The following is a 13229-nucleotide window of genomic DNA, read 5'->3' as shown; positions in this document are numbered from 1 at the left end:
TGTGCCCACTTGTTCCCAGCCCAGTCTACTTTGGTAAGTTTTTAAGTTTCACTTGTTTTTCTTTTTCTTTTTTGTTTGTTTTGTTTTGTTTTTGTTTCTCGAGACAGGATTTCTCTGTAGCTTTGGAGCCTGTCCTGGAGCTAGCTCTTGTAGACCAGGCTGGCCTCGAACTCACAAAGATCTGCCTGCCTCTGCCTTCTGAGTGCCGGGATTAAAGGCTTGCGCCACCACCGCCCTGCAAGTTTCACTTGTTGGTCCCTGTCGCATAATGAGGCTGAAACCCCTCGTGCCCCTCCCTGCCTTCCACATCTGAAAGAGTGCAGTTAGAGATGACAAGGAGGCCAGGCAATGGGCTTTGTTCATCCCTCTGGCAACTGTGTCTGCCTAGGTTGGGATTGGGATGTGAGGTTTGCATGTCTTTCTGTTTAGATCCATCACAGAGAACAGTGCACAAAGACAGAGGTAACCTTTCCATTTGCAGTATACGGTGGGAGGGGTTGGGGAGGCAGGTGCCTGCTTCTTAGGGACCGGACAGATGTGGCTAAAAGACAGATCCTCAGAGACCTCGTTCAAAGATGGCTGCCTCTAATGAAGGAGTGGTGGAGAAGAAGGGCAGAGGAAAGGATTCCAGAATCCCGGGGTCTGAAAAACCTCTTGGGAGTCTGTTAAAGAGGGCACTGCACACTAGGGATCTTACAACTGAATTGCTTCAGAAGCGAAAATATACAGAGAATTCACTTTCTTTAGAGACTCCAGAGTCCTTAGCCAGGTAGGTTTGGCCTTTTCCCCCAGGGCTTTTCAAACCATGCAATCTGAAATCAGATTAGTGTGTTGTAACTTTGGAGATGGCATGGTATGGAATAATAGAGCATGGACACAGGCTGTCTGTTTATTTTATTTTATTTTTTTGGTTTTTCGAGACAGGGTTTCTCTGTGGCTTTGGAGCCTGTCCTGGAACTAGTTCTTGTAGACCAGGCTGGTCTCGAACTCACAGAGATCCACCTGCCTCTGCCTCCCGAGTGCTGGGATTAAAGGCGTGCGCCACCATCGCCCGGCTGTCTGCTTATATTCTTGCTTCAGGTTTTAAGTTTGGTGTGAAAGTCCCTGTTTTCCTTTGTTCTTATGATTGCTGATTGAGGGATTAGCCACCTCCCATATGGAGATTAGGAACGGGGTCGGTGGAGCCAGGTGAATTCTCTGCAAACCCAAGCAAGTTACTTTTCTGTGACTTAGTGTCACGCTCACAGAGCAAGACAGCAGTGGTCCTTACCTCATAGTTAGCAGGGCAGTTGAGGAGCAAATGACTTGACTCACGCAGATACATGCATGTACTCAATAAAGGCCGGTAATTTTGGTAGGGGTGGTATGTCTCCAGATGGCCCAAGACGTGAGGTGTTAAAGGGATGGTCTTCTCTAGATTCTCTATAGGGGACCTATTTTGTTGGAAGTCACAATGACTTCAGTGAGCAAACACTTTACAGATTTATGGAGCAGCTATTGCCTGTGGCGCTCTATGAACTGGGGGAGGGTGTTATCAAGGGAAATGAGGTAACTCTCTAACTTTGAGGAGCATGTGTTCTTCCAGAGAAATTCCAATGTATTTTACTTTATCTCCATCACACCCTGGGATCCTCACATGGATTAGAGTCGCTTGGAGACAATGTTGACTGCATGTCTATGGAAGGAATCAGGAACTCCACCTCTGCTCCGTGAAACCAATAAGAAAATACCAGGCCCATTCTTTCCAATGCCATTGAGATGGAGAGGAGAGGACAGCAGCACAGGAGACAAGAGAATGTCAGAGGCTTCCAAAAGCCCACGTTTGAGACATTTCCTGGTGTTCCATACTCTTGACTGAGTAGCTTCCAGGAAATGCTGGAGAAACAGCTCCAAATGACAGAGAAAAGCCTTACAGATTGTTTCTCCCAATTATGGTGTCCATAGATAGGGGCTCTGGTGGTTTGAATAGGTACGGCCCTCGTAGGCTCATGTGCTTGAATGCTTGGTCATAGGGAGTGGCACTATTAGGAGGTGTGGTCTTGTTAGAGGAAGTGAGTCACTGTGGAAGAGGGCTTTGAGGTCTCATATGCTCAAGCTATGCCCAGTGTGAAATAAACAGTTCCTTCTCCAGCACCAAGTCTGTCTGCATGCTGCCATGCTTCCCACCATGACAATAATGGACTAAACCTCTGAAACTGTAAGCCAGCCCCAATTAAATGCTTTCGTTTATAAAAGTTGCCGTGATCATGGAGTCTCTTCACAGCAATAGAAACCCTGATGAAGACAGGGTCTCATGTAGCCCATGCTGACCTCAGACTTGTTATACACTGAGGATGAACTTGGACTCTGATTCTTCTGCCCTCACCTTCTGAGTGCCGGAATTACAGATGTGTCTTCCATACAGGGTTCATGTGGTACAATGGTTTGGACTCAGGGCTTTGGGATCTCTTCTCTTTGCTGCTCAGAACTCTGTTGGAAAGAAGGAAAAGAAAAGCAGGTGTGTGTGTGTGTGTTTCTTCCTGACTCACTCATGTGGACTTCACTTTCATCCCAACGATCCCAGTCTCTAGCTTTGTAAATAGAGCTCTGATGTCACGATCCTGGGGAGATCAGGCTGGGCGAGTGGGCCCTGCCCTTCAAAACATACAGAAGGTCCAAGTAGTTACACGTGAAATTAACCATTTGATGGGCAAGAGAAAAGGGGAGAGGGAGGGAGGAGGAGGAGGGAGAATGGTCGAGAGCACGAGCAAGCTTCCTAAAAGTCATGAACTTCCCTTAAAACTGACAACAGCAAAAGCTTACAGTTGTGCCTAATCCAAGTTTATGTGGCACAAGCACACTGTCTCAGGAACTCGGTCAGTGTCATGTGGGGCTAAGGTGAAATAAAGACACCCTGGTCTGGAAGTTCAGCGTGGTTTTCTTCACTTGGTGTGTGTGCGTGTGTGTGTGTGTGTGTGTGTGTGTGTGTGTGTGCATGCGTGTGTGTGTGCATGCATGCATGTGTGTGTGCATGCATGTGTGTGTGTGTGTGATGCGATGCACTTGAGCCACTGTGCACATGTGGAGATGAGAGGCCACCCAGGAGGGTTGGTTTGGTCTCCTACTATGAGGGCAAAGGAACTTGAACTAAGGTCACAAGCAAATTGCAAGAGGCCAGTCTGTTTAAAACCACCAGGAGTCTCCCAATAGGGCAGAAATGGCTTCTTAGGCACACAAGTCTTTTTTTTTTAAAGAGATTATTATTTTTATGTGTGTTGGTGTTTCTACTTGCATGTGTATCTGAGTGAAGTTGTTGGAACTCCTGCAGTTTCAGTTACAGTACTCTTAACTGCTGAGCCATCCCTCCAGTTCCCAAAGAGTCTTTTAAAATGTTCATTAAAAGTGAAAAGTGGGCTGACGGTGTAGATCATGTCTTCATGATCTAGGATCTTCATGCTTGCAGGAAGTCCTGGGCTCGATCCCCAACATCACATAAGCAGGTGTGGTGGCACACTCCCAACCAAGGAGGTGGAAGCTGAAGGATCAGAAGTTCAAAGTCATCCTGGGCTGCAAAGCAGGTTTGAGGCCAGCCTGGGTTGCATAAGATTCTTCCATTAATTAATTAATTCTTTAATTAATTAAATATGAAAATCAAGCCAGATATACTGGTACATACCTATAAGTACTTGAGAAGCTGAGGCAGAAGGGTCTGGAATTCAAGGGCAGCCTGGGCTTGTATCAAAACATAAAAGGCAAGGTGTTGCAGTACACACCTTTAGGCAGGCATATCTCTGTAAGTTTGAGGCCAGCCTGGGCTATATAGAGCCTGTCTCAAGCAAACATGACCAATGAAAAGTAAAATACAGATATCCAGTTTTTAGCTGGACAAAGAAACCATCCAGATTTATGCTGCAAAGGGAGCCACAAAAGCAATGAAGGGTGGATGGAGAAAAGTTTCAGGCCCTGGCTAGGAAGAGAGAGATTCTCAAGCATCAGCACAAAGCTCCTCCGTGATTCTGCTGAGCCCAGGTGGGTATATCACACTCCAGCTGCAGACATCATCAAGGAATCTGCATGCAATCGCATTCTGATTCCGTCGAATTTGATGTGTGTCTTTGTTCCAAGAACAGATTGATGTTAACAGCACCATTAAAGCGATCCTTATGAGCTTGCTGGCCTGAGCCCTGGACTCTAGAACCCAGGCCCAGAGCAACCTTTCGACAACTCTGCAATACCTTTTAGCTCCTGAGATTTCATTTGCTTCCACCCAGCTGTCCGACCCAGTCCATAGCCTTAACCTGCTCTGTTCACACAGCTCTCGTTTCCATCTCAAGGCTAAAGTCCAGGTGGTTACTACTTCCGATAAGGTGCTGGCTGGCTGGACTCAAGGAGAGGAATGCCACACAATACAACATTGTCCTTGTGAGGGCATAGAAAACACCCCAAAACTGTGACACATATTGAGTGATGTCAGACTTCACAGCTTCAAAACTTTCTGTATTCCTGCTTCTCAGCCTTTTCTCCCCTGAAGCACATCATAGAAACTAGACCCTCTTTTCCAGCAAGCTTAAAACTCAAGTTAGTACTCCAACCACCCTCTCTCTGCCTTTCTGTCTAGGAGACGGTCGTAAAGGAGTTTTCTGTGCTGGGGTGGGGAAGTCCATAGTATTTCCATCACTGGGGATGCTGAGGTAAAAGGATATTGAGATCTAGGCAAAAACAGGAGAGAAGAAGTTCTCTGACTGGTCAGTTTCTAATAGGTGTGGTATTTTACACACACACACACACACACACACACAGATAGGCACACACACACACAGTCTCTGCCTCCATGGTTCTTTGCTCAGAACTCCTACCAACACAAGTCATAAAAACTCGGATTTCTTCTTCTGGTAAGGGCTATATAAACTCTTCCCCTCCTTTCTCACTAGAGATGACCGTAACTCATCACCCGTTTTTGTCCGATAGGTTGGTCATAAGACCCTTCTCACCCTGGAGGGCTACTGCCCCCATCACAGTGGGAGGGATTCTGAGTAGAGATTCAGGAATGCCAAGGTTCACACCTTGTTGGCCTTCCCCACCAGTCTATTCGAATTGGATCATACCATTTTTGTCCAGTTACATTAAAACTTTTTTTCTTTTTTTATTGATTCTTTGTGGATTTCACATCATGCATTCTGATCCCACTTATCTCCCTGTCCCCTTGCATCCTCCCTCTGACCTTGCAACTCCCCCCAAAACAAAACCAAATTTAGAAGAACCATAACCAAACAAAGCAAAGAGAAAAAAACAAAGCAAAACCCAAAACAGCAGCAACAACAAAACAAAAAGAAGAAGAAGATCATAGAAGCTGTCGTACGGCCCAGGAGGCACAGTTTAGCCTTAAGTCCATCCATCTTTCCTTGCAAGTGTTCTTTGCCATGAATTGGTCTGGGCTGGAGGCCTCTGACTTCTGCTACACCACGGATAGTAGGCTCTCAAAGCTCCTCTTGGATATCCTGTTGTTGTCCTGTCTCGTGGAGATTCTGCTGTTTTGGATCTGTAGGTTCATCCCCTTCACACGCTCCAAAAGTTCATAGATCCAGTGGCTGCTGGGGTGGGCCGACTCACAGCTCTGGTTCTGGGCCTGGGTGGTAGCTGGGGTGGTCAGCTCGCTAGCTTTTCCTCATTGTAACTGCCCGGTGAGCTCTGCAGCACTCTCTCCGTTAGCTGACCCGGTGCATCCTACAGCAATGAGGGGGCCAGTTTTCCTGCTCTAGATCCCCCAGATCCTGACCCCCCTCACACAGGTTGCCTGTCTACCGCTTTGCTCAGGCAAGATGCAGCACCCCCCCCCCCCCAGGTTGTTGTAGGGGGCATACAGTGGGGTGGGGTCAGCTCTCCTCCCTTCAGGGCTGGCTCACCTGTGACCCCAACAACAGGGTCGGCTCTATGTGCTGCCCAAGTGGGGTTCAGAGCCTGTGTGCTGTCACTGGTATAGGGCAGGGCTAGTTCTCTCACTCTGGTGACCATGGGGCCAGCTGTCTCGCCTGCCACAGGTAGCCAGGAATGGAGGAGGAGGAGGGAGGGCATCTTTCCCTCAGCATGCAGACGGGGCAGGCGGATGGGGTCAGCTCTTCTGCTCTCACACCTTCAGGGTCAGCTCATCTGTGCCCCTGACTACAGAGTCAGCTCTAGTGTGCTTCTCAGGTGAGTTGCATGCCTGTGCTGAGGAGTAGGGCCGTCTTTCCTGAGTTGGGGGAGGCTCGCCCGCCCGTGAGGGGTAGGGCCAGCTCACTGCAGCTAAGAACGCATTTTGTTTTCTTCTGGCTTGGGAGCGGATCGCTGCTAAGGGTTCTGAAAGAGGGGTGTCTTATTACTCGATCTGCTAGGAAATTGAGTAAATAGAAATGTCTCATGGTTGGGTTACTAGAAACCATTCATTATTTTGCTTTGTGTAGGGCGAAGAAAAGGCTTTGTTGAAAGAAGCTGAGTGTGTCTTTGTTTCCAGATTTTAAGTTTATCTGGAAAATTAAATCTCCTTCTCCCTCCCCCGTGTAATCTGACTCCACAAATCCTGGAAAAACAGTAGGCTCCCAGTCGGGGAGAGCACTGATCAGCAAAAGCAGTCCTTAAGATGTTGTCATGGGGGGGGGGAGGGGTGAGTGAACTGCAAACCAGGAGCCTTGTGCAAGCTCCCGTTCTGCTGGGAGGGTGACAGGTCAGTGTCCTCTCACAGCTGACAAGGAAAGCTGCTCAGAAAGCTGCGCAGAGAGTCACAGTAGGAAGTACTAAGCCCCAAACTCATGCATGGGGACTCTCCCCGTGTATCACCCAGCAAGCTTTCCCAAAGAGAAAGAATGCTATGAAGGAACGGAGTGCGATAAGATGATTGGAGTGGAGGCAGTTTGTCAAGCCAGCACCTGGCCAGTATCTATGGACACTGGTGGAATTTTCTTACGTGTGTGTGTGTGTGTGTGTGTGTGTGTGTTGCTTTTTATGCCTGGCTGCGTCCAGTGAGTAGTCTTGGACCTGGTCACCACATTTCATACATACAAACCTTGTTCTGAGCCAGGGGACGCATGGGTCACCAAGGAAAAATAGGGAACATTGGATGTTCAAAGGTTAGAAAAATTGATTACAATATCTTCTTTCTAGATTGGTTAATTGCAAGCAGGCTGATTACACAGTCCATAGTTCTAATAGACCTCAAAGCACAGTGTTAAGTTGGGTTCAGGTTGGGTGAAAGTTTGATTTGTAAAGACCAACTTTAAGCAGCATTTCTCAGCACACGGTTCCCATAATGTGTGCCTGTTATCCCAGCACAGGGGCAACTTGAGGCAGGATGCTTCGGAGTTTGGGGCTGGTGTGGATCACATCGCTAGGGAAAGGGCAGAAGAGAGAGATTTATTTTTGTATCTGGCAGTATAAGAGGAAAGTCTAAAGGGTTCAACAGTGAAAAAATTCCATGTACAGTCACTGGTGGCCTCGTTTCTCTTCTGTTGTGATCTAATACCCTGACTTACATTCCCCAGGGGGTACAGTCCATACAATGGAGGAGACGTGGTGGCAGAAGCCTGAGGCCAGACAGTCACATTGCATTGGCAGTGTGGAAACAGAGAAAGAACAGGAAGTGGAGCCAAGTATAGAGCTTCAAAGTCCACCCCCCATGACGCACTTCCTCCAGCAAGGCTCCAACCCCTCCAGGTTCTATCACCTCCTTAAACCCACCACCAGTTAGCCAACCTTCTGAATGCTGGAATTTACAGGCGTATGGTTCCACACCCAAAGAAAACTTAACGGCCTTTTCTTCTTTGTAGTATTGGGGACTGGATGCAGGGCTCCCGCATGCCGGTAAGCACTGTATCATCGGAGGTATTTCCCCAGTCCCTACTACTTGGTCATTTTTCTATAAAGGACTTAGCATCTGAGGGCTTACAGGTCTATGGAAACCTTTATGTCAATTTCCAGAGAACAGAAAGGATGACTCTGAGACTGTCTATGTCACTGCAGGTAGTAGTGAAACCCACAGCTGTGCTATATTGGGGTCCTATTACCTGTGCTGCTGGCCACAGTGGTGCATGGCTATAATCCCAGCACTTACAGGTGGAGGCAGGAAGATCAGGAGTTCAAGGCTAGCCTCAGCTACTTGACACACAGTCTCAAACAACACCAATCAACTAAACAAACAAAAAGAAAAGGAATTATTACTGGAGACCACGGTGGAGGTGTGTGTGGGGGTGTCTATCTGTCTATCTGTGTGGGGAGGCATGGTTAGCATGGTAACAAGAGGACAACCTTGTGAGAATAAAGGCAAAGCTTTAACTGAAACCTCAGCTTCTGAGTAGAGAAGAGTCAACACCAACCAGAGAACCAGCCACTCTGAGACTGCTCTCACTGACTTGCACCTGACACCCGCCATCTTGCAGACTCCAGCTCTAGCTGTTGTAGTTGCCACAGGACCTGAAGGAACCACCAGCCCTCTTTAAATCGGGGCATTGAAAGGTCCTTTCCTGTGTCATGATGCTGGCCAAGATGAGGGGTGATCTGGGAAGCCACTGACAGACTTCTTCTCAGGCATACTGGGAAGCAAAATAGATTACTGTTACCTTGGCTGGATTCCTGCACTCCCTCCAAGCCAGCTTTTCCCAGAATGCTAGTCAGCACAGGAAAAAGCCTGCTAGGCCAATGCTTATGTAGTCTGCTGGGGGGTGGGAAGGGGTACTGAGGAGTGGGTGGTAGTGAGTAGCCACCTGGATCTGCAGGCCTCATCTTTGTTCAGCCCCATTCTGAATAACATAACAGAAGTCCTTCCGTCCCCCCCAACCCTTGCCCCAATCTGGTCAGAGCCTCTCACCGGCTGAGATGCAAGGACTCCAGCACAGTTCCCATTAGCCAACATAGGCAATATTCCTTTCAGTGTAGATACATACTTCAGTTTACAAGAGCCAAGAACCAGGCTGAAGGCCTGAAGGGAGGTGACCTTGGGTGGGGCCTCAGGCAGGCACTCCTGAGCAACTCCAACCGGGTGTTTAGTGAAAATACCCTTCATTTTTTTACTCTTGTGTTCTAATCCTGGCAGGTGCCCTCAGAAAGCCACCATCTTCTCTTCTGTAGGTTCTTGGCGACTCTGCTCATCCCACACACTCTCTCCGGGAGACAGAGGAGTGACTCAGAGAAGCCCACACCTTTCTGAGTATCTCTCTTCCTCCTTAACCCCTCTGTTGAATCTACATAGTTAAGTGACCTTAATAACATTCATTTGTGTGGGGCCTGGCTGCCATGGAGACAACCAGATACTTCCTGTCTGCGAGGCCCTTTCCACAGAAGGGAATTCGTCTTTATACCTTAAATCTGCTGAAAAACCCATGGTGGGGGAGATTATAGGCTCTAAGGGGAGGATCTTATTGTTTTTTGTTTTGTGAAGTGGGCATGCTTTCTAAATATTCATAATTCTACCCACAGACGAGTATTGTGATGAGAATAAGTGATCGTTGAACACTCAGCCCTAACTGGGACATCTACATCACTTGCTCTGGAGCCCATACAATATTGTGGGGGCGGGGGGGGGCAGGGGGGATGGGACGTAAGAGTCAGAGGCTGAGGTAGGGGAGCACTGTGAAAAGCTGACTTCTAGGCATGGCATGGCCACTGTACTCATGATGTCAAAGCATCTGTGGTGACCTGGACAAGAGGCTGGTGACGTGGCTCAGCAGGGAAAGGCGCGTGGTTGTGTGCCCGGGACCTGTGTGGTGGAAGGAAAGAGCCAATCACTGCAAGTTTTCTCTGACCTCTAGGTACACAAGGTGATGTGCAAATGTGCCCTGTGGCGTGTGCGAGGTTGGAGTCAGCAACATTCATCACAACTGGTGCTCGGGCTCCTGAGGCCTCACTCCTTCCCGAGGGGAATACCGCAGTTAATAATGGTCACTGGGGAGAGAGAGTCATTTCTTCAGTCGCATGGACACGGATAAGTTGCCCGTGCTCCAGAAAATGATCCTCAACCCATGCAGGTGTAAGCATCCTTGATTAAATTCAGCTGGTCACCCTGAAAAATAGACCCTTAAAGGGGGACCTACTGGGAAGGAGATGGGATTCGATAACAGTGTGTGTGAAGGTAATAAAAGAAAGGAACAGGGAGGGTAAATATTAAAATGCATTACACATATGCATGAAATTGCCAAAGAATAAATTTAAAAGCAGAAATGTTGCTCCTTTTCTCTTTTTTGACCTGACTCAGGAGGTAGCCGATGAGATGACAATTGGAGAAAGCAGAGCCAGAGCCTTTGGGGTAGCACAGGGGGCTGAGACATGTCCTGTACAGTAGATGGGGCCCTGCTGATTCCCCGAAAAGTTGGCTTGTGGCTAGGAAAAGAGAAAGGCATTAAGCAAACGCTACTGATGGTGTTGGAATTCTTGATTCTGAGCTGACAAAAGACTTCAACCAGACGCCAGAGTAAAGACTCTTTAATGTTCTCATGTTTCCCATCCCATCCTGCCCCGGAATCAGCTCTCAGTGGAGACTTTGCTTCGAACTACAGGTGTCCGCAGTTGATCTGACAGCTACACTCCCCCACTCTTCTCGTTTATAACTAAAACCAGTTTTAATCTGGTGTAGTGCCTGCACTTGGGAGGCTGAGGCAGGAGCCTAGGTTACAGGGCAAGACCCTGTCTCAAGAAGCCAAAGCAGAAAAAAGAAAAAGAAGGAAGAGCAGGAGGAGGAAAAGAATGTGCACCGAAGTTTGTAGGGGAAAGGTCACTGTGCTAAACAAACATTGCTCTCTGCAAGGCTGAATGACTGATTGCTGCGAGCTGGGACATTACGGGTTGGGAGCTAAAATTATCTTGGGTGTAATATAGTCAGTCCCCTTAATTGCCAGTTATTGCCCGTGTCTCCGCGTGATCTAATGTCCTCGTAACTGAGGCAGTTTAAAAAGAGGAAAAATCTCAGGCACACAAGAACTGTGTCCCCCCCCCCCCCCAGCACAATTAAGACCCTATTTTCTTCCCAGCTATAAACCTGTAAACTTCTAGAAGTATTATCAGAAACCCTGTTTACGGGTAAAGCCCTAACCCCGCCAGTCTTAGCGGCACATGGTTTTATTTGCTCAGACATTTCCATCCGAGGCATCTCTGGGATCCCTTACTCATTTCACATATCAAAGGCCAAAGATGGTGAAGAGGTGGGGGATGGGGTTCCTCTGAAACTTTCTTTTTTTTTTAAAATATTTATTTATTTATTATGCATACAATATTCTGTCCAGACCTCATTACAGATGGTTGTCAGCCACCATGTGGTTGCTAGGAATTGAACTCAGGACCTTTGGAAGAGCAGGCAATGCTCTTAACCGCTGAGCCATCTCTCCAGCCCCCCCTCCGAAACTTTCTTGATCTGTCACTTAAGAGTCACCGAGATGTCACGATGGCTGGGGCTGAAACAATTAGTTGTGACTCTCCCTCGAGGAGTCCATGATCACACCGGGGTATGCCCTACATGTTGTTCCTGTGCCCCGGAAGTACATATCCCGGTGTGGGTGTGTCTCTTCTATCAGAGGGCTTCTCTTTCTCCTTACACTCATGCTTAAAGTCTAAGTTAAGTTACCTTTAATAAAATCTCCAGCCCTGTGTCAGATGGCTAGTTCCAAAATTCTTGACACAAACCTTGATTTGATCGGGGTCAAGCAAGGTCTTTAGAAGACTAGGGGACTCTCCCTGTTGCTGAAGGTGACAACGTGGAACTGTCTTTGTTCCCACAGCATGGACGTGACTATTGGTTAAATCCCATTATTGTGTACAAATAGAGCCCCCAGTGTCCACCACCTGGAAGACTCATTGTATAACATCTGAGGCCTACAGCAGAGATTTCTCTCTGCTGCAACCTGCCCACTGGATGTGTCTATTCCATGTGAGAACTATGTGTGTGTGTGTGTGTGTTTGTGTATGTGTGTAAGTGTGTGTGTGTGTGTCTGAGTGTGTATGCATGTGTGTGTGTTGACAAGAACAATTTTACTGAGGGGGACAAGGCCCTGGGAGAGAGTCACATGTTCATAAAACCATCAGGTAAATATTGCCCTCTTAAGATATTTGACTCCCAGTCTTTCTAGCAGTTAGGAATGGCCAGATGACCAAGTTCAATATGTCTCTCATTCTGGATCAGTGATACTCAAACTTTCTAATGCTGTGACCCTCTAATGCAGTTCCTTACACTGTGATGATCCCCAACTAGAAAACTATTTCATTGTTACTCTGTAGATGTAACTTTGCTACCTCCATGAATCATAACATAAATATCTGATATGCGACCCCTACAGGTTGAGAAACAATGGCCTAGAGGCGATGGTTTTCATTTTTGTAACCACTCAACAAAAGTGTGCGTGTGTTGGGACCAGAGAGGTGGTTTAGGGAGTAAATGCACTTGCACCAAGCCGGATCACCTGAGTTTGATCCCTAGAACCCAGATGATTTAAGGAGAAAACCGACTCCTGTAAATTGTTCTCTGACTTCTACAGATTTGCTACATGTGTACAACACGTACTGTAAAAAGTAATGTAAAAAAACTGATCTTTTGTCGCTTCCTCTCTCAGGGCTGTTACCGCGACCTGAGGCGCTGCCAAGCCTTGAGGCCGCCGCGCTGACCACCACCGCGCTGACCACCACCGCCCTGAACATCTTCCGGCCGACTGGGGACGTGTCCCACCTGGCGGCCATCGTCATCCTACTGCTGAAGATCTGGAAGACGCGCTCCTGTGCGGGTATTTCTGGGAAAAGCCAGCTTCTGTTTGCATTGCCCGGATCTTTTTACTTCATCCATTTCACTCTATAACACATCTAGGAAGCTTATCTCCATTGCTTGTTCCTGTGCCACGTTGTACCTGATCTACATGAAATTTAAGGCCCCCTAAGATGGAAATCACGATACCCTCCAAGTGGAGTTTCTGTGGTTCCCGTGGGAGGCCTCTCATTTCTAGTCAATCATGACTTCTCTCCTCTTGAGTCCTTATGGACCTTCTCCATCTGCCTGGAGTCAGTGGCCATCCTTCCACAGCTCTTTATCAACAAGACCGGCGAGGCTGAGACCATCACCACTACCTCTTCCTGAGCCTCTCCTGTGCTCTGTACCTCGTCCACTGGATCTGGCGCTTCTGCTACGAGGGTCTCTTTGATCTCATTGCTGTGGTGGCCGGGGCGTCCAGCCCATTCTCTACTGTGACTTCTATTACTTATACATTACAAAAGAACTCAAGGGAAAGAAACTCAGTCTGCCAGTGTAA

General features: G+C 47.8%; 1 pseudogene; it reads left to right on the top strand.

Moving 5' to 3' along the window:
* Positions 1 to 9918: 9918 nt before the first annotated feature.
* LOC121454717 lies at positions 9919 to 13229 on the top strand (annotated as a pseudogene).

The sequence above is a fragment of the Microtus oregoni genome, unplaced genomic scaffold, assembly GCF_018167655.1.
Source record: "Microtus oregoni isolate MIOR12 unplaced genomic scaffold, Mior012 000012F_ref0000307, whole genome shotgun sequence".
Classification (NCBI taxonomy): domain Eukaryota; kingdom Metazoa; phylum Chordata; class Mammalia; order Rodentia; family Cricetidae; genus Microtus; species Microtus oregoni.
Note: the sequence above shows the minus strand (reverse complement) of the source record. Positions and strands in the feature narration are given on the sequence as shown.